At 39.3% G+C, this 21,876-nt stretch overlaps 1 long non-coding RNA gene across 1 annotated transcript; it reads right to left on the bottom strand.

The window, feature by feature from the left end:
• Positions 1-468: 468 nt before the first annotated feature.
• LOC146433447 (uncharacterized) lies at positions 469-21,766 on the bottom strand. Its single transcript, XR_014853950.1, has 3 exons — positions 21,688-21,766; positions 20,754-20,839; positions 469-1,521 (listed from the first exon to the last, which is right to left on the bottom strand). It is a non-coding gene; the product is annotated as an uncharacterized LOC146433447 (long non-coding RNA).
• Between the last annotated feature and the right edge of the window lie 110 nt (positions 21,767-21,876).

Raw genomic sequence — 21,876 nt, forward strand, 5'->3', positions numbered from 1 at the left:
ACATTCAGGGGATTTCTCACCACACCCTGTCCTAGATATATACATATATCTCACTGCATTAGCTCAATCACTGTTTCAGGGTTCCCTCTTTCTCTGAGGCTGTACTAAATTAGGGTTACACAGTGCTGTCCCCTCACCCCCTACATTGACCAAGAGAAGGGAATTGATTCAGTGATTCAGTATCATGAGAAATCCAATACTAAAACAGTGGCTTTGAAATCCCCACAAGTCAGCCAAGATTAAATTACACAAAGTATGTTGCAAAGCAACTGGAATACTCAAGCCATGGGAAAATAACTTAAATGTCACCAGGGCAGACCAGCTAGGATCAACTGAATTCCCCATATGCTGTGGCTCACACACCTGTGAAAATGGATTTCTTGAGACACACATTTAAAGGGTAGACAGCAAGTAATTCTTTTGTTCCTTATTTATAAACAACGCATTTATTTAGCAAACTAATTTCCATTATAGTAGATTGGGAAGGTTTTCTCAATTTGCAGCACTGGGCTCACTATTACAGTTCTGCATCCTTGTTTTTCATAGCATGTATGCTGCCAATACACATCTGGCATATAAACTGCAGATGAACATTCGCAGATGGCAGAAAATTCCTCAGCAAATGGTTTGCCCAGATATAGATGTGGATGAAATTACTCCGAGTGCATTGCTGGCAAAGTTTTGCAAGTATGTGAAGCTGTACATGAAATTTCTCTGCAAATAACTCTGAGGCTAATGCCTTTACCCAATGCTAAAAGAAACCTGCCTGGATTAAATCTGGATGACTTTAAATTTCATAATGTGTCTAGATATTAGATCTGTTAAGACAGACCCCTGAAGGAAGTGCCCATGACTTATGTGCTTTTTCTTGCCATTGCACATGCATTCACCATAATTACAGGGACAAGCTGAGTGAACAGTTCTGTTCAGATGCCCAAAGGTGGCTCTGCATTTCAGTGCTGTACACAAATTGTACACACATTATCATGCAATTTTGAACAGTGTGCCCCAAATTTTTAACCACACTTAAAACTAAGGCAACTATGTTAACACTAATTAAATCTTTTCACCTGTGCTAGCACATGAAATGAATGGGGAAAGCTGAAAGCATGTGGCTAAAACTAAATGTAAACATTAGTATCTTTACCAAAGAATAATGTTTTCATGTTCACGATATGCTATCTACCCTTGGTTTCTTCTGTTCCTTCTCTTCTTACAAGAATAAAATAATTTTATTTTTCCTATTAAATTAACTCTCTACTATGCAGTGTCTCTAATTAAAATATAGTGACAGTCAACAAAATGCCAGAAAACAAAAATAATGAACAAAAAAACCCCCAAACAAAAAACAACAAAAAACCCAAACAAAAAACAAACCAAAAAAACCCCCCATCAAGCACAGTGGGAGAGCTGTGCCTGAGGTTCCAGGATTTTGTCCTTAATGAAAAGCCTTACTCCAAGGGTGGTTCGTTCTTGAGGAGAAATGGCATCACTCCCATCTGGTTGCCATGCTGCAGCAATCTGGCAGAAGGGATAACAGATGCTGAGACTCCAAACTGCTCCCACACTCTTTTCCCTGTCTCTAAAGGGAGTTGCACAGAGTCATCACTGAACTGTTAATGGGTGCAAGATGTGTATTTCTGCAGCACTGAGGGCTGTGAGCATGTGCAGGAAGTGAGGGGTGGTGAGGCTTTTACAGCTAAAAGAACCACTTAAAACTCTGTTAGTATTCAACTAATGTGTATTTTCCTTCCTTCTCTCACTAGTAAGGCATCTGCCTTCCCTGTCATCCTCTCAATGTGGCCATGAAATGGCTTCAAACTCGAAACAGACTAGCAAGGCCTGTGGAGTGAACCATAATTGTTCCTGTACTCTACTGATCCCCTGGGAAAGGCTCCCATCAAAACATCCCAGCAGAACTGGCAAAATCACAGCTCAGAGCAATCCAGCAGCTTCATCACACAGAAACAGACAAGGAATGTGTGTGAGCTGAGACACAAGTGTGTGGATTTCTCAGCCAACCGGATCTTCATTAGACAGAATAATCTCCGCTGGATCTTCTTCACAGCATCCTCTCATTGCTTCCCAGCCCTGAGCTAAGGCTCCCATTGAAGACACCGACTGACACCTACACAGAAAGCTCACAGATTCCCAACACCAGTGTAAATGATGCAGAAATACTGGGGAAGGAGCACTGCAGGTCTTAATACCAGCCTGCCAGGGAATAACTAGAATACTTGTGTTATACAAGGTGTTGTTATCTGGATTTATGCAGTTAAAACAAGTTAAAATCACTAATCCACCCATCCACAAGGAACTATCAGAGGATACTCCATTAATTAATGTCCAACTATGTTTTGCAAGAAAGAAAAACATTCAGGTATCTATTTGGCAAATCTCATGCACATAAGAATTGCATCAATCTCGAAACTAACAATTTTATAGAGATCTGAGACATCTAAATAACAAATTAATTTCAGGGTGAGGGAAAACTTGCTGGAGTCCTTCAAAGAGTAGATTATTTAAACTTAAATGCATCTGGCACAAAGTAAAGTCTTTCCTATGCAGAGCAATCCCATATGAATGCCCCATGCATTTTAGATTTAAGGACTATGCCAAATAGCAGCAGTTCACTGAAGGGTTTGTAAAATATTGCTTCCAGTAGTAATGACTTCTCCAAATCAAAGTCTGTAGTTCCTAGGATAAAGTTATCCGTAACATTTTCTCCAAGTAGTATTAAAAATCCACATAAATTTAGTTGTTATTTCTGGGTACAAGAAGAAAAAAAGCTCAGCTGTTTAGACAGAGAAGGGAATAATTACATGAGTATGGGATATTTTAGCATTAATCTGGTTCATTCCCTTAAATTAGAAGTTAGTATTGGATAGAAAAACCTGCTTTTTCACTCATTATGCCAAATGTTCTGCAAAAGCTGATGTAAGGTGGGAGTTGGTTCAACCACATACAGCATCTTTTGGACTAACTTGACCCATATAGCTGCTTCCCTCTGGGTGGTGAAAGCCAAGAATAAATGTAGTATTGTGCTGAAAATAGTGATGAGCTGTATTCAAACTCAGCTCCCCTTGGTGATAAAATTAATGGTGTATTTCCTCCATTTTTCCTGGGATTTGTCTGTGATGCTACTAGAGTTAGAACAGGAAAAAGAGAGTACTTCCAGAAGTGATCTCAACTTGAGTCATGCCTATAACAACCTTGTGCACCTAAGGGTTCCTCAAGTTGCAGACAGGGAATGACACAGTTAAAGCACTCACAGTGCATGTAATAGAGTTGCTCACCCGTGCTTCCTCCTCCCCGGTGTGACAGCGTGGTGCATAATTTAGGCTTTGCTGTGTGTTCTCAGCAAACAGATGGTGGTAAAGAATCCTGCAGAATTTGGTGCTATTTCAGTCTGGGGAATTGCATTTTTATTCCATGAACTTTCCTTGGCTCCAGCCAGACAGTTCTGGCTCTTACATGCTTTCCAGTGTAGAGCACTTTGCACGACCCCCTTGGAAGCTGTGCTGCCTCACTGAGCCCCATCTGCTGGGAGGAGCTTTTCTCAGCAGTCTGTGCTGGGATAAACCCAGAGCACCGATTTCATGGTGCCACAGTTGTGGAGATCAGGAAGATGGTCAGTCTTTCCCAGGCACCACTTTATCAAGTGGCAAAGCTCTGCACATCCCAGGAACCACCTCAGTGTCACAGTTCAACCACGACTAAGCTTCCTGGGAGGCCAGCTCTGGAAAAATGCTCAGCATTTAAACAGGGACATGGTGCAGCTTCTCTGCCAAAATGCCTCTTGCCATTCTCCACCAGCGTTTCTAACAATGCAAGACTCTTCTGCAGACACCACTCAGTCACCAATATTTTTCAATAAATATGTGATATTACAGCCAAGCCTACCATATGAATGATTTTCTTCACTTCTGTGAGCACAAGTTCATTTTGCAAGGCTCCAGTGATTAGTAGAAGAGCAAAAATTTTGTGTGTGAAGAAATGAAGATGAACATTCATCCTCTGAGATGTAAGACAACCATAGTGGATTTCTACTATGCAACTAACTTGTCTCAATTCTTGCATTACAAGCTGATTATAAAGCCAGTACTTCAGCAGGTGAGAAGCACTGTTCCAAAACAGCAGACATCATCTTTTCAGCCAGAAGTCTGTCTTGAGATTTTTAACATTTTACTGAATTATTGGAAAACTCTTCATATATATGTACAGTAACATTTCCCAATGCCTGCATGTTTCTAACACACTTTGAACTTAAGAAACACTTAGCATATAAAGAAAAAAATCCAGTCCTATTCCCCAGCTATCCTAGGCTGTCTGAAAACCTTAGTCACAGAAAAGGCTTTCTGTCCAGGAGTGAATGACGTATCACATTTCTTTGAAAGTAGCACATAATCAAATTCTCCTCAGCAGCTGCAAATCCGTTTCTGCTGAAACAACCAACTTTCCCTCTAGATTTTTTCACTATAAATTTCCCAGGAGATGAGTAGATCACTGATACTCTGACTCTTCGTAAAACAGCAGGAAAAATTTGACCAAATAATTACATTGGCTGCTCTGTATTGCTGTAATCTATTCCAAATGAAGAGATGCAGTCAGATTTCCCAGGAGCCAAAAGTATCCATGTTCAGGTTAATTCCTTATAATCCTCCAAGTATTACTCTCTGGCTTTGCCAAGCTCCTCCACTAAAAGCAGAGAAGCTGGGAAATGCTGTCCACTACCTCCATCAAATCATATTAACAGATTGATTCACTGACATCTGCCAGTACCATGGTTTAAGTACTGCTGCTTAATTCCCTACTGCTCCAAACATTAAGCTTGAAATGAATAAACTTTACAAAAAGGTGTTAACGGACACTGAAAGGGATTTATCCCATTAGGTCACTTCTTCCATTGCAATACTCCTGCAAAAGAGCATTTAGAAATTTAATCCCAGAGAATTCCTTCAACACTGAAGAAACCCTGCAAAAAAATACTGTGTAATACAACATGTGGAAAAGACGTCCCGACAGGACACTTGGGAAGACAAGTCTGGCGATGTGACTTGGCACTAGTTTTGGAGCAGTAATTAACAGTGAGAGCTGAGGAACTGAGTTGGAGTCCAAACAATCCTTCCCAGCTTTTAGCAGGAAGGTTTTTGTCCAGGAGGTAGGAGTCCCTGAACAGAGTGTACTCAGTTCCCTCAGTGTGATCCAGAGGGAAGGGTGGAGGTTTCCACAGGGTTTGCAGGGATTCACATCTGGGCTGGTAGGGAGAAGTGAGTTTCACAGTGATCTCCATCTCATGGAAATGCAGGGAAGACAACTAAAACCACTGGTAAAAGGTAGGGATTCCTGAAGTATCGCACAGTCCAGGACATTTTCAAGGGAGCTAAATATTATCCTTTCCCCATGCTAATGAGATCTTCCCACTAAGAGAGAAGAGCCAGACCATGTTGAACCATACATGCCAGATATGCACACATATCCATGTACAGTCCAAAACCCCCAAGATATTTTGTACACAAAGCTTTCCAGCACTGTTAGTGTATTTACATGTAGAAATTCAAAATAACATATTTGGAATACTCAAAATTAAGGTTTTAAGTCCTGATTTACTTGTTTAGCAGGTAAGATCCCAGCATCTTAGCCACTTACACTAGCTGCAATTTATTGACTGCACATTTTCTTCACCCTTCCTGAAAATCTATATCATTATTGGTTTTCATTACACTATCAATACTATTTCTTGAACCAGTAGGTCTTGCCATGAAACAGTTCCTGTCAATCTTCTAACTTTTTCATTATAGCATCATTTAAAAAATCAAAGTTAGGAGTAGAAACAGGTCTACACAATTTTATTTTCAGATAGCAAAAAAAATGAGTGTTTGGAAAATACGAAGCAAAGCAAGCAGATGGAGAAAAAAAATGAAAAATGAGCTCCAAAGAATGCATCATTTTCCAAAGTAGTTCTTATATTTGTTCCACAAACAATATAGATCTATCTTGGGGTTTGCCTTATGTGCCTTGCTATGTATCACCAAGACCATTTACATCCCTTTTATTAAATATTAAGGGAAAATCATATTGCTGCAGTCAACAACTGGAAGCTATAAAACTTCCTAATGCAACAAGGAATATTGCCTTTGTCTCAATAATTGTAACCTCCATTAGCATGTTAATACAGCTAACAGTGCACCCCAAAACTTGTCCAAACTAAGGGAACTGCAAACAAACCATTTGGCTCTGTTAGCAGAGGTGTTGCAGTGCAGCCTGAAGGTCATACAACAGGGAGGAGTGACAGAGTCATGAAACACTGCAGCTCCTTGCAGTCCTGGTATGAAAATACTGTACTAAAAGGTTACTGTTTACAGTTGTATTTATTTTGTTTGCTTCCTGTCTTAATACCTGACATTGCTGTATTAATTTTCCACCCAGAACTCCAGGAAACATCTCCAAGTTCACATGTTCTCACAGAAATAATGTTCTCTAGAATTACCACTCTTTTTGTTCAAAAATTTATGTAGTGTCAGTGCTGAAGAGAGATTTTCGGATATAAGAAATCTCTAAAAGCAAGTGAGCTCCAAATACATAAGACCTTTAAACTCAGCTACTAATTGAAAAAAAAGTGTGAATGCAGACTTAACTTTTTGCTTTTCACAAATTTTGACATGTGACTAAGCTGGTTTAGCAAGTGCTCCTCAATATTCTGAATTTAGATTACAAGGACAAAATGCAAAAGTTAATGGCATCACCCACAGCAAGTGCAAACTTCCCACCTGAATCTTCCTATGCTGCCAGCTGGCTCCATAGGAAGCTGGATAGAAGGATCTCTTGGACTTAGAGCTATCATAAAAAATGTATTTTTACTCCTGAGGATAACCAAGTTTGATAGGGTTCGGTCTTTTCTTTCACTGCTTCATCTGCGTGCACACAGCTTTCAGCTCAGTGTTGAAACACTTAAATTACTGCAATGGCTGAATTTTGTCCAGAAAAATCTTTAGCCTAGGCTAGCAAGGTAGAATAAACACCTGACCCCAAAAAACCACCATTTGATCTTATGGAATGCTGGTGTGCACAGAAGCTTTACCACCATACCAACCAACTTTTTTCTAAGACTCCCCCTTATCTTAGTGCCAGTTTATAAAAAGGAAGCTGGTGCAGTTGATTTTGGAAGGTGCATGCAGAAAGATCTAGAAGTGACAGAAATCAAGCCGTGACCACGTGTATCTCAGTTCACTGCCTTCAACTCAACACTGCAGTGAGATTTCTGCACAGGACTCTAGCCATGAGCAGCACATTTGAGGAACAATTTTGGTTAAATGTGTACCAAGTGGCATTGCCAGCCAGCAAGGCTTTGGCACTCAATAATACCTTGGCTTTGTCAACAGCTCTGTTCATTTCAGCACTGAACTTGTAAAATAAGAGAATAAGCACAGGATTCACCATCTGGCCCTCTGTGGATATCCAAAAAGCCATAAAACTGCTGTTCCTGAGGAAAATTTTATTTTATAACTTGTTAAGACATTGGATCTTGAGCTTACCATTTGCACTAATGCTCGTAAAATTTAATATTTAATCTGGCTATATAGTTGTATTGCCACTACTTTTTCTTGTCAGAAATGAATCCAACCCCTTTCTAGCTTGCTTAGTCCCCATCCCCCAGGCTAAATAGTCTTACTTGCAAGCATTCTTACCTTAGAGGAGAACAAGCATGCACAACTGAATCTGACCACAGAAATGTGTTTCAGATAACAGCCCTACAAAAACCATGAGGGGAGCAGCTTTAATGCAAGGGGCCAGGGAGGCAGTGAACTTTCTGTATAGACATCTGATAACAGAGTTTGCAAGTTCAATACCTGCAGCATACCTGGGGTTTAATCTCACTTCAGCTGAACAGACAATTAAGAACTGAAAAACACCTTTATAGAAGTGGCTGAAAGGCCAACAAAGCCATTTGAATGACTGTACCTCCCACATCTCTTTTTCAATTACCTATTCCTTAGAGGCTGGCAATTAATTGTTGTTTTCATTGATCCAGTCTCTACCAGCCACCTTGCCTGACAGGCTGCTACAGCACTGCCAGCATTCCATGTGTGCCCAGTGATACTCACTTACCCCATTTCCACTTCAAATGGGCTTGTCTGCAGCTACCACATCCATTTGCAGCTCCAATTTCCACTGAATAAGGGACGAGCAAGCTAGGAAGATGCTGGCTTTACCGTTGGGTCTTTTCCTACTTGTACCTCTCCTTTGAACACAGTCCTGTATCTTCAGCTGTAAAAGCCATTATTTTTATCTCTGCAAGGAATGTTGTGCCAGAGCCCCATTTTGAAGCAAATGGGTGACTGATTCCCTGCTATATGAAACCTCAAGAAACTACTGGGTGAAACTTTTCTCAGGAAAATAATCTGCTAATAATTTTCATCACTCATTTATTAATTTCCATTTAATAAGAGCTCTATCAAAACTGAGTATATGAGCAACAGGGGCTTTCCCATCTCTCACTACAGTTGGCACATACAAGTGTAGAGTCAACTTGTAGGTAAGGCTGAGCAGAGAAAGCTAATTCCTTGCTGCTTCCCAAGGACAGGCACAGTCCCATGGGTCTGCACTGAAACTAAACTCTTAATCTACCTAAACCTTCACCCAGTTTGTGTCCTTCAAATTGGAGGCTGGAATAAAACATACTGTCACATGATTTTCCAGCTCCAAGAATTCTACTCAACCTTCTCTTAACTTTGTCTCAAGTTCGTCAATCTGCAAAATATTCTGCTGTCCAACTTAATAGCAGTAAGACATTAATACCTCTCATCTGGTTTTGTAAGTACTTGGTCTTCACTAAGTCTTTAGCAGCCATTGATTATTAATGGTTCAATACAGTTACCTTGATCTAGCCTAGATTTCAAAGTAAGTCCATGAGAAGGGAAACATCAGACAATCAAGGCATCAACTTCAATTTCATCACCCGTTCGTCCCTATCACTGTAGGCATACTAAGAACATGAGCCTGAAATTATTTGGCAAGGGTACCGTGGAGACAATCAGCAAGGTTGAATCCCATAGATAGCTCAAGAAAGCAAAAGAAATTAACTTTATTGTAATGCTTGCTATACTCTATGCCATACATCTTCAACAGCTCAAAAAGTGCTATTTACCAGTAGTCAGCAAGATTGTTCTTAAGAACATTATCAGTGTCTGAGGAGAAAAGGCTAATGGCAGCACAAGGAATATCTGAGTGTGTAATGTTCCTTCATTGTGAAATACTGCCTAGGGTGTTACAGTCTAAAAAAAATGAAATACCCAAAAGCCAGACTCCTCACAATTTATTTTTAAAACTCAGTTTCTGCCCCCATCCTTCAGCTTCCTCTGCACAAATGGAGTCACTAAAAAATGAATCATTTGAGCAATTCCCACAGGAATATTAGAAATACTAAGATTTGTTCCCTCTGTTTGACATGAGCACCAACCAGAGCTGTGACCTAACCTAGCCTTCTTACTTCAGTAAGTGCAAACAGACTTACTAAAGAACACAAACTTTTCTCTCCATCACTTTCTCCCAGAGGACACAGTCCATTGGAGAGGGCGAGTAAATTTTGTTAGGTCTTCATGACAAAAGAGTGAAGGTCATTTCATCCTGCACAGATGCTGCAGAAAATGTTTGGCAGTACGTGGTTTCTGACATTTGAAGCAGCGTTCTGATTCTGCTAATGTGAGCAGTTGTACTGCATTTTTTGCCAAGGCCTGAATTTGGCTCTGCATAGACCAAGAACCAGCAGCCAGCATGAGAGATACAGCAGTAGAGCTCCTTTCATCTCCTAACATCTGCCTTGCCCACTCTTAGCAGGCCATCCACACCAGATCCACTGCCTGGAAACAGTCTCCACTTGTTCAACACTGTTCATCTGTTAAAGCACCACCCCACTCCTTGAGGGCTCTCCAGCTGAGCTGAGTCAAGGAAAGTCCCCAAAACCGAGGTCCCTGATTTTACAGCTCTGCTCCACACTGCAAACCACTCTTACTGAATTCTGAGTCACTTCATTTAGATCAACTTATTTACATCAACCTTTAACTAACTCTACATTAAACTTGTACAAAAATATCCATCCATATCCCACAGGTCAAAGGCAAAGGTTTACAATTCACAGACAATGAGCTGTATTCAGCATTGAGCATCATATTTTACTGCAGGGTGGAAACTGAAGTTTTGTATCAAATGCTGTTTTCCACGAGTAAGAGCACAGCCAGTGAAGAAAGGTTATTATGTCTTGGTTCTGTCAGCAGCAGAAATCTTTATGTTCGACTGGTAGCAGTTACACACAAGAAGGTAAAATGTTGTCTATACTAGTAAGAGAGTGGAGTAATTTTTTTGCTAATATATCTAAGTATGCACAAAATGTTTTAATTTCTAATTGCAGCTTGCTGATAAGCTCACACCAGATATTAAATATATTGAATTTTAAGAAGTGAAAGCACTCAAATGAAGCCTGAAGTCAAGGAATGCTGCATTTTAAACCTCTGGTACCATAAAAAAATATGCAAGACCAGCTTATACTCCATTTATACAAATGTCAGTTTGTAGCCTTCCTTTCTTCTTTTATCAACTGGAAACAATTTCAGAGAAACTACACTATTTAAAAGATATGAAATATTGCTTTTGTAAGTGCTTCCATGGTGACACGTCATAGAAAGGCTGGAGAGAAACCCATTTTCAAAACATGTTTGGAAGTAAGAAAACTACACACTGCATATTTTGATAGATGGATAACTAATTCAATAAGCAACATTTGACTGAAGCAAAGCCCTCTAAAGGATCTTTTTTTTCCTGTAGGATAACATTCATTTATTAAAAGTCCTCATATTCACAGCGCCAGTGTCCACTACTCTCACCCCAATGAATCTAACCCCAAAGGCAGCCTATGACAACCTGTCAGCTTCCTTTACAGAACAGAAGGATCATTTCTATTTTGCTGCTCTTCAATGCTAATTGAGCAAGAATATAAAACTCTACTTTCACATAAGCTTTTATTAAGTGCCCTTCTGGTTTCCATGCCAGGATATTATCAAAATGCCGTTTAGGGCAATGTAATTAATTACAGTCTTGAATAAAAAAAAAGAAAAAAATTAAAAAAGGAAGGTAGCAAGAGACATGCCTTCATTTTATCAGTCAGCCATGCATGCTGAAAGACATAATGCATTCTCTCTCTAACAGCCACTTCTCTCTCTGGGTGGCCTCTGCCCTAAGGAATAAAGGGACATTGACTCCATGTAATAGTTTGCACAGGTACACTATCAAATCCAAGGATGGACATTAAATGGTTCCCTTAGTAACAGCCCTTATCAGCATTCATTGAACACAAAGAGGAGATTTTTTTATCCTCTAGAAAATTTCCTTCTGCTTAACTACAGCAGACAGAATAATGTGTTGAAATTCCTGCTATAGAGAGTGTTCTTTTTTTATTCCAGACTACATATTTGGAAAGTAACAGTACAGTTCAAATACTCTGAAAGCAAAGATAGAAACTCAGCTACAGGTTACCAGACCCTTGCTGCACTCCTGTTCCCATTTGTGGGGATGTCTCAGGCCACAGCATTCCACTCACCACTGTACAGCACAACCTCACAACAGCCTGTTATGATTATACACAGATAAAGAGCAGGAAAGCAGAGGCAGGAATGACTGTGTGGCAGGAGGGAAGCTTTCATGCTGGCTTGTTGTTGGAGACATTACAATGTCAAACTGCACCTGAATCAGTTCTGCCTGGTGAAGAAAAACCTTGCATCAGACTGAAAGCCCAGAATTCACATCAAACAGAAATGTAGATTTTAAATCAAGACAGCATGCAACTTTTCAGCATCAACCCAATCCCAAAAAAACCCTAAAATATAGTTTCTTCCCAAATGGTACTACACAGGTGCCATTCAACTTTAAATTCCTGGCACACTCCATGTTTGGTTAGGGATTTGATCAAACAGCTCTCATCAGCAAACCACTGCAGTGGCTTATAATTATACCTACTTTTATTTCTTGAACTCCACTGTAATCATGTCTTTTAGTTTCCAATGCACCACAGCCAAGCATATGGACATGTCCTCTAAGCAGCTGGGCTAATGTTGCTTTCACGTCTGTTTCACTCTTCCAAAACATCTCCCATTTACAACTTATGGAAATGTACCAAAATGCTCTCTGAACACAAAGCCCTCTTCAAAGTTCACTACCTAATGTTGTATTTCTAAGTAGAAACTATTTGTGATAAAATAAAGACAGACAACTCCTCCTGAATGCTGAGCCTCATGCTGGGTAGAAACACTCTATGCACCTGTCAGCATGGATTCTTTTGGCACATTTTAATTCCAGAGCACTTCACATGCAAACCATACTTCCCTGTCCCAGTGCACAGACCCTTGAGCCCAGAGGGCTGGAAGAGTGAACAAATTCATCACCTGGCATCAGCACATCATTGCCATTGCTCCCTCTGGAGACGTTTGCTCCCTTCTCTGACTCTGAGGAGGACAACTGCTGCAAGGAGTGGAAACAGCATTCATCTGGACAGATAGACAAGAAACCTGCTCTCTGGCACTGGAAAATACTTTTTCCCTATATTTAGTAGTTTTGCTGCTGACAAGAACAAAACATACTGGCAGAATAGAGCAGGATCTGTATGAACTAATCATTGCCCAGAAACCAAAATACAGCTGGCAGGTTTAATTATAGTCCACTAGCCCTGACAGTGCCCTGTTAAACAACTCAGCTCTTGTGCCAAGGAAAGTAATGCAGAAAGGGCTTTTGCTAGAAGCAGATAGGAGTATTATATTGGAACAAAAAAAGGTTATAAAATGGTAGAAAGCTGGTTAAGCAGCTGTGGCTAACCTTGACAGTATTTAGTTGCAAATACACAAACATCTCTTGAGTAGCTTGCCCCCAGCTATGAGAGCATTGATAGACCCTCTGTGTCTGCTGTGGGACGTCAGATGTGAGAATTCTCTTCGAGCCTCCTCTCTGAATTTTAAGATACAATTACAATACATATCATGCTTCATCAAAGCCATACTACAGTAGAGTAGCTACAGAAATAGAAAACTGAATATACAAATTAAGAGCAGTGCCCAACTTTCAGTTTGATCCTTTGGCATGAGTTGACTCAACTCCCTGCTACACACATGTGCAGGACAGCAATCAGGCACATCAATCCAGAGCTCAAAGAGCAGTACCAGTCTCCTAGCTGTATAAAAAGGCTGGTTTTGACAAATGGCATCCAAAAGAAGGTCTTCCAGTACAGCAGCGTTCCTTAGAAACTGGAACTCAAACACACATGAGTATCAGAGCAATTTTTCCTACCAGCTCAAGCAGAATTAATGCTCATAAACAAGGGCGGGCAGTCTTTCTTTCATTCCATCATATAACCACTAGAATTAGGACATTCCTGATGGATACTTGTCTACCTTGTCCTCAAAAACACCCATGATAGGTCCTACAGCTTTCTTAAGCAAGAGACTTTCTCATATCTTTCTTCTAGCATGAGGGATCATCTTCCATCAAGTTTTAAGCTCCCCTTAAATAAATCCCATACAGGACAACTACTCGACCTAGCTACCACGGAATAGACCTCTTCATAAATTTTGTAAATTGTATCACTTATAATTAATCTAGTTTCAGAACCTGGCCTTTTCCACATTAAAGAGGTCTGACATACATAATCAAACTAATCTGAAAATACACCCACTGCAAACAGGCTAACTTCCCAGCCTCAGATGCTTTCAAGACCACAAGCATGGCCAATTATTATTGTGCCTTTCAACAGATGTAAAATAAATAGATGAATTGAGGGCTTGTTTGATTATTGTATTTGCATAAAAATATAATGGTTTTAAGGGAAGTCTGTATTATATTTATCATATCCAAAGAAAAAATTCTTGGCGTACAGTCTGATTTTAAGAAAAACTCCTTGCAGTGTGGTGTATAAGGCACATTATTGGTGTTTATCACATTTCCATTGAAGTTCAGTTAGGACAGTGTGGATAAATATGTCCACTCACCAACTGTTAGTCTATGTGCAAAGCTAATGTAATTATAAAATGTTGAATCCTTTTCCTTTTTATAGCAGTCTAATCCCAAATATCTGCTTTAGAAATTATATTTTTCATTAGGAAAACATAACACTAGAAAAGATGTTATTTCTGCAAGGGTATGCAAACAAAACAAAATTTCCTATAAAACTTCATGCTTCTTTACATGCATTGATTTTATTAGACCCCTTGGCTTTAAGAAAAACGCATCAGTAGGAATTAAATTTGCTTCACTTACAGTATAATTGATTTCAGGAAGCTATTGAATTTTGTTTGATATGCTCTGACTTGTAGATAAAATAGTCCAAACTTCCAAAAAATGTGCAAATCACCACTCTGGCAGTAGTGGGGGCTCAGCAGAACACAGATAGTGGCAGGTCAATACAGAATTGCGCTACTTAAATGAAAATCAAAACCCATGAAGCCCTATTTCCTTCAGATCTCAGCAGAGTAGACTTCTTTATAAGTCAGATATATCATCCTCCATGCAGGTTGAAGAGTTTCTCTCCCTGGCCAAACCTATTGGTTCTAAAACTGTTGGTAAGTGACTTGGACAAAGAGAACCTTGTTTCCTCAGGGTGAAAAACACAGAATAATCCCCTTTAGGAAACCTGTTATTCTGTTTCACTGGGAAGGGTAATATAAACCTACATGGGCACCTCAAAAGTAAAGCAACACATGTAGCAATGGAAAACAGAAATTGCAATTTTAAATTTGCTACAGGAGTTCAACTGTTATATACAAATGCACAAGAAAAACCACTCAGATTTCCATAACTACTTGACAGTGTTACATTCAGTAATATTACATTCCAACTGAATAGGAGCTACAAAACCTCCATAAGTAAGCTTCAGATGCATGCAGCACACCATGTCTTATAGGCTGATACTCAATGTGTTTAGTGTGAAATTTGGAGCCCACACCTAGTAGTGAGTGGCTGTCATTCAGTGATAACTTCTTAAACAGAAAATGAATCCCACTCAGTCACACAAACCTCAGACTTTCAAGTCATCTTTTAAACTAAGCAACTATCTGATTTCTAATAAAAGTGTCTCAGCACAAGCCCTGCATTTCTCAATTTCTGGAAAACATTCCAAAAAATGAGTGATCTATACTGTGTTATTCACCAGCAGCTAATTGTTTTCTATTTATCTTTTGTTGCTTTCATTCAAGAACTGCAACCCAGAGATTTTTCTTTTCAGTTTATATAATATGCCCAACAAATAATTTTCATTCTTTATAAACTCAATTTTCAATCAAAATTGACCTGATAGAACTATTTCAGTAAATCAGTTCTTAGTATGGACTGAAAATGAAATTTTAGCCAAATTTTTCTTTACCTAATGCATTTTTTCCATATGCTGTTGGTGAAAATCCTGAGATACATAAAAGTCTTTCCCACATGCAAAAAGCACACTTAGTCTTAGATTAGAACTTGTTCTAAAGAATGAAAAACTTGCAGCCCCCCCATCAGAAGTCTTACGTTTAAATTCTTCAAGTTAGGGGCAGTAAGTCTAAACTTCACTTGAGATACAGAGACATCATATGAATTGATTTGCAGATACATGAAATCACTTCCAAAAAAAAAAAAAAAGGGAAAAAAAAAGCCACACACAAATACACTTCTCCCCCCTCCCCCAACAGTTATTCAGAGATGGGATCTGTGTTTTCCTTACTTTCACATAATAATTGCATTATTAGCTCTATCCCTATGGAGGGACACCCCAGGACCCCTGGCCTGGCAGCCTGTGCTGAGAACTCTCAAGAGTGAAGGTGCCTCTTCAACAGCTGTGTTCCAACACTGCTTTTACAAAGAATTGATCACAGTGAGTTTACAGCATTAATTTTAATGTCCTCTGGTTAGCAGCAGAAGGGCATCCCTGCTATCCATGCCTATTCCGTTTCTCAAAATATTTCACTCTCCCTGAGATATATATGCATTGGAAAACAATAGCTTCATTGAGTAAACTCCATTACTGTTGCAAGCAATATGCAGTGTGTTCCAACCATCATATTTATATGGAAATGAGACTCTGTTTCAAAAAGGCATGTTTCCATAAGCTCCAGTCACTGTCCACTGAACCTAGGCACTTCGCTTAAAATCAATGCATTTAAATTTGAGATAATATTTTTGGCTTTTGCTTTTCTCATAGGTTGTTTTACAAAAGCAGGGGCTGGTTAGTGGTTACAGACTGACCTTTTCCCTGAAAACAAATTGAAGCAAATGGAGGATTTTTTGATTTTACATTGGACAACATTCTACAATGAAAGAAGCTGCTCAGAGTACGAGTGAAAGTATTACAGCCAGCTGCTTGGCAGAGACTCTTAGCCAAGTGTCTCAGTAGGTGGGAACAGAAACTATTGTCCTGGTCAACAGCTTCCTGCTTTTGGGACCTATATGAGGTCGTGGGGAGTACTCTGACATTCACTACAGAAACAAACAAACCCAAAAAACAACAAGATCACTTAACAGTGTTTTACTATTACAAAGTACTTTGTGTGTCACACTGAGGGAAATTTTAACCTTCAAGTAGAAATTGTATTCTGCTTTGAGCCTCACTGAAATGACTTCCAGGATTCCTGTCATCTTGGTAATCCCTTTCATAACATCCCAATTTGCCAGCATTTTCTGTATTCGTGGAGCCACCACCCGCACTGGAGACAAGTTTTAAAATTCATTTGCTATGTTTTCCAACATGCTAAAGTTCACAGGACATGTGCTGGACATAGGGCCACATGACTAGTGCCAGCACATGACATAACACACGCATGCCACAATGCATATGCACATTACAGTAATGACATTTATGTAATTAGGCTGGAGAAAAACAATGGAAGAACATTCTCACAGACATTTACAAGCAGGTTTATATTATACCAAGACACACAAGTTAGTAATGCACACGCAGCAATGATAAAGGCTCGTGAGCAATGGACAGCCCTTCCCAGTGGAGAGACATAACTTCCATTTCAGTAAGTCCCTGTGTAGCAGGAATCTCCAGAAAAGGAGAAAGTTTGCTCACCCAGGAAAATGGAAATCAAAGGGAAGGACAAAAATTGAAGGAATCAGAATTTAGAGTTGTGCGCCCAACAGAAAGGCGTGAAGTCAATTGCAAGAGTGGCTCTGGCAGCAGAGCATGGCAAGACTCAGGGTGAAGCCAGAAGAAGACTGACTTTCTAGAAAAAGCTGAAAAGGTAGGAAAAAGTGTAGCATAAAGCCAAAGAAACTGTTGAGTGGAGCTGAGAGCAGGTATCTAGAATCAGGAGTATAAGGCAGGAGACTAGATTAAGACTCAAAACAGCAGGAGGGAAGAGGTAGCACTGAATGCAAAAAATAAAGGCTTAGGCCCTGACCACATTGAAATAGGAGTTAAACTTGAGATACATCACCACTTCTCAGTTCCAAAATTCAGCTTATCCACCAAGCAAAGCTTTAGTCATCACACACAACTGGCCCCACATGTGGACATCACCCAGCCAGTCTGAAAACAACAGGCTCATCCACTGTAATTTTCAACCTCTGACTTGTGACCACAGGGAGGAAGGAGCAGCAGGGAGAGAAATCAATGAACAGTTTTTCTTGTGATAATACACAAGTCTTTTGTGTCTTCACACAGTTCAGCTACCAGCTGGAGCATATACTGCAGCAACTACCTGAGTTTCTGGCCTTGTTAAACTACTCAGAGATTCCATACAACTAATTTGTACAAAATACAAATCAAAATACCTCAAAATGTGGATTTTATGAAGGGCTGCATAAAACCCAGCTAAAGCAAACTTGTAAAAAACAGGAAGATTTCTTGTCTTCTTATGTGAATGCCATTAGGCTGCTGGTTTTAACAAGAAAACACACTCCAAATCATAATCAAAACATCAGAGAATAATCAGATGGTGGGGAAGGGAACATGTTTTATACTTCTGCCATTTTCATATGCTTTTCATTATGCCTAAGTACTTTTTGTGACTTTAAATTAACTTTCCAGAAGACAGCAGCCACTGGCCAGTGACCCCAACACTATCAAGCACATAAACATTAGCATTCAGCTAATTCTACTTAGCAAGAAGACACCTTACCTTTTTAGAGGCAGAAAGCTCATAAATACCAGGACACAAACCCTTCAAGCTTCACTATTCTAGAAACTGATGCTTCCTTATGGTAAACTTGTTTAATGCTCTAATCCTTTAAAGAAATATTTTATTAAAGGGTAAGAAATTATGCATATGATAGTTTAAAACACTTCAACAGTCCTAATCCATAGGGTAGAAGCAATAAATTTGTCTTCAAGGTGACTCAGGCTTTTAAGAGAAAGATATGAATCTTATTCATGCCCTTATCAGAGCATGGCTGGACAATCACCTGAGTCCAGGTGGTGCATTTGGCACATCCTGACACACCAGGGCTCACTGCCCATGCAGCCCTCCCCTGGAGCAGTCTTGTTTCCCATGCCCAGAATGAGTCACTTTAAAGCAGTAACTATTGGAAATGCCTTCCTCCTAGCAAGGCATCATGACACCTCTCCTTATGTGGAGCTGCTTCTTGGATATTTAGAGCTAAATTTGCAGGTTTGTTCTGCTCTTACAGAGCTCAGTATTTTTATACATTACACAAGCCCTCAGGCTAGTTTCTCAGCCTGTTTTGTTGAAACCTGTGCCATCTTACACTCGAAGAAAAATTCTTTCTTTAAGCTAAGAGGAAATGCATACTTCTTTACTTTTCTGCTCTTTGGCAATAGCACCAGTAAACAGTGAAGTCTTTGAAGAATATAACTGAATTAGGAGAAAAAAGTGTTACAAAATCTCTGAGCCTTACATAAACACTTAAGAAATCATTATTTTACTCCAGAGTCAAAGTGGTCACCTAAATCCCCCTACTGTTTTATTCATTGGAGGACATTTTACAGAACAGGAAAACACAGGTAATAAAATATCCTTCCGATGTCAAGAGTATCTTGATGCACACCCAGAAGAATGGGTCCAAAATACTTCCCATGAGTCAGTACTCGTTTAATATTTAAGAATTCAAAGAAAGAACTCTTGAGCCTTGTATCCCTTGCTAAATAATTTGGCAATAAATGAGGCAGCAGTAACTCTTGACAGAAACAATTCATTTTCATATTACTTAGACCAGTGTTAATGGAGTACACACAACTGAGATTGTCAGACGTTTCATTTTCATCTGAAAAGCCACTATGACCTGTTCCAGTACTGATTAAAGGTCAAATAACCCACACAGGATAATGGTCCCACATAAAATAATTCTGGCCATCCCACAAAAATCAATGATCTCCATATATAAATCCTACGTAAACAATTCATGTAGTCTGAAAAGTACAGAATACTGTGCTTTCAGCTGAGTTATGACCAAAAATCAGGGCCCTGCACAGTTACTTGCATTCAAACAAGAAATGCACAATCTATGGATTTAGGTAAAAGAAAAATAGTGCTTCTGTGATTAATTTTTCCGGTTATATCTTGGGTATAAATTAGGTCTACCCCCAGCAAAGAAATACTACAAAATTGGTAATATGAAACAGGGGCCCAAGGATCTACTCACTAGATCATCACACGATCCAAAGGTTATGTAAATAAAAAAATTCTGCACTGTAGAACAGAAATAAGGATCAGACAGTAAAATGCTAATATCTTTGGCTTGATCAGATGAGTAAGTGCCACGTGAACAAAGGCAAATTTCTAAGGCAAAACTCATACAAGCAGCTTTACAATTTGCATGTCCCTTAAAGCATAGTGAAATAAGACACAATGAACACTGCAAGTTTGGGGTAAGTTCAGCATGAACTGAGACTAAGTGCTCTGAGGTATTTGCCCCCCAGCTCTAGGTTTTCATTTATAACCTGTCTTACATGTTTTTCACATTTCATTTGGGAGCTATGGAGCTTTCAAAGTAACACCATCAAATCACTTCTGTGTTTAGAGAGCAGATATGCTACAATTCAGATTTCAGACAAAGTGTCAAGTTTCAGTAGTAAGCAGAGCTATTTCTTTCCACCATCCCAATCCAGAAATTGACTGTAGATTTGCTCATTTCTTACCAATCAGGTAAGCATGACTTGTGAAAAGAATCCAGTTAGTCACATAAAGAAAATTTTTTTTGTTGTCCCTAATATTTCCCTTGTCCCTTCAGTGTTTATTACTCTCAAGTACCTGAAAACAGCTACTATTAATTCTGATTTGAAAAAATTACTTTTCTAGGGTAGCTTTTGAGAGGGGATTGAAATTACCATTATGATACATCAAAGCTTTGATGTGGATACTAGGGTTGAATGAAACTCAAGCTGTGATCATGATAAATCTTAAAGCATCTGTAATCTGAACTATAATGTTTGCTATAGGGTGGCATTGTTCTGCTTTTTCATTTTTTCTTTTGTTTTTGGAGTGGGTAGGCATTAATAGAGGATGGGGAGGGTGGTTGGGTTGTTTTGACAAAGCCTATATGATTCCAGGAAATTTTTGCCTTCATCCTGTTACTATTATTCTGTCATCGATTTGTCAGCTGGATATGTCTGTTAACTCACCATCTTAATATCATAGCAGTGCTAACTTTGGACATCTACAAAACATTCTTTAATATGCTAATTTATATCACAGCAATGCCATCTAATTAGTGCTTCAGAAGTCTTCTGAGAACATGGAAGGACAGAACAAGAGTTGGACTAGAAGGGAACATTTGTCGCTGACCTCTGCAACACTGAGTGCATTCTTTTCCTTCTTGCTTTTCTTCCTCTGACATTTTGATTGCAAGTTCTTCCAAACAAGCACCAAACCTTGACAAAATTGCTATATTAGTGTTAGCTGGGACTTCTGGAGCTGCAAGAAATACCATTCATCTAAGACCTCTCTCTACTTCAACTGACAGCCAGACCTTAAGGGCCAGGAACTAATACAGCATTTACATGGACTTTATTAAAACCAAAATGTCTCTTCCTGGGGATAATTATGACAGTGTTAAAGGCAAATCAACCAGTGACCAGCTGCTGAATTTTCAGTGGAAGGAACAGATACATGTTAGAGAATATTTGGAAAAAAAACCAACCTAGTCAACAACTCAAATCTTTCACAGCAGAACAGGATTACATCATGGTTCAGTACAGAAGGGGCAGCTTCACCAACAACTTGATAAGGACAAGAAAGAACACCACATCTCAGCATATCTTCAGGAAGCCCTTATCTCTCTGCTCAGGACTTAAAAACATTAATTTTCTGCACTCTCAGTAATCAGCTTACAGCTCTCTCTTTGCCATACAGTAGCTCAAATGTCCCAGTGATTAGTCAACTCTAGGGTAAGTGAAGTAGCAGGGACTGCATTTTGCCTGAAATATCTTGATACAGCCAAATCCACTCAAAAAAAAATTAGAAACAATACTGGCTGTTTTATTATCAGAGGAATAATTAATTGCAAGCTGGATTTAGCACTACAACTGAGAAATCAATTGGATCTTCTCATTTTCTCTCAATTTGCTTTATTACATGAGTGTTCCTGACTCCAAGACATCAAGGTTAAGAACCAAAAAGGCCAATAAGCCTTCATTAGAGTGGTTTAGGTTAAATTCTTACTTCTAACATGAAAGAAAGAAAAATCAGACATGAGGCTGCTATTTGTTTTCTCTCTCACCTTGTAGTGACACAGTAGAACAAGCAGAAGAGCAAGGCAGACATGATGAGTACCTCTCACAACTGTTTCATCTTAAACTGTAAGAAAAGACAAGCAAAGATGTTAAAGATACTTAAGAAGTATCTCAGTCTTCTTGACCTTGGTGTAGCACTTACATCTCTCCCTCTTTCAGGAGGAACTGAAAATTTT

Source organism: Lichenostomus cassidix, chromosome 9, assembly GCF_008360975.1.
Source record: "Lichenostomus cassidix isolate B80296 chromosome 9, HeHo_3.0, whole genome shotgun sequence".
In the NCBI taxonomy this organism is placed as follows: domain Eukaryota; kingdom Metazoa; phylum Chordata; class Aves; order Passeriformes; family Meliphagidae; genus Lichenostomus; species Lichenostomus cassidix.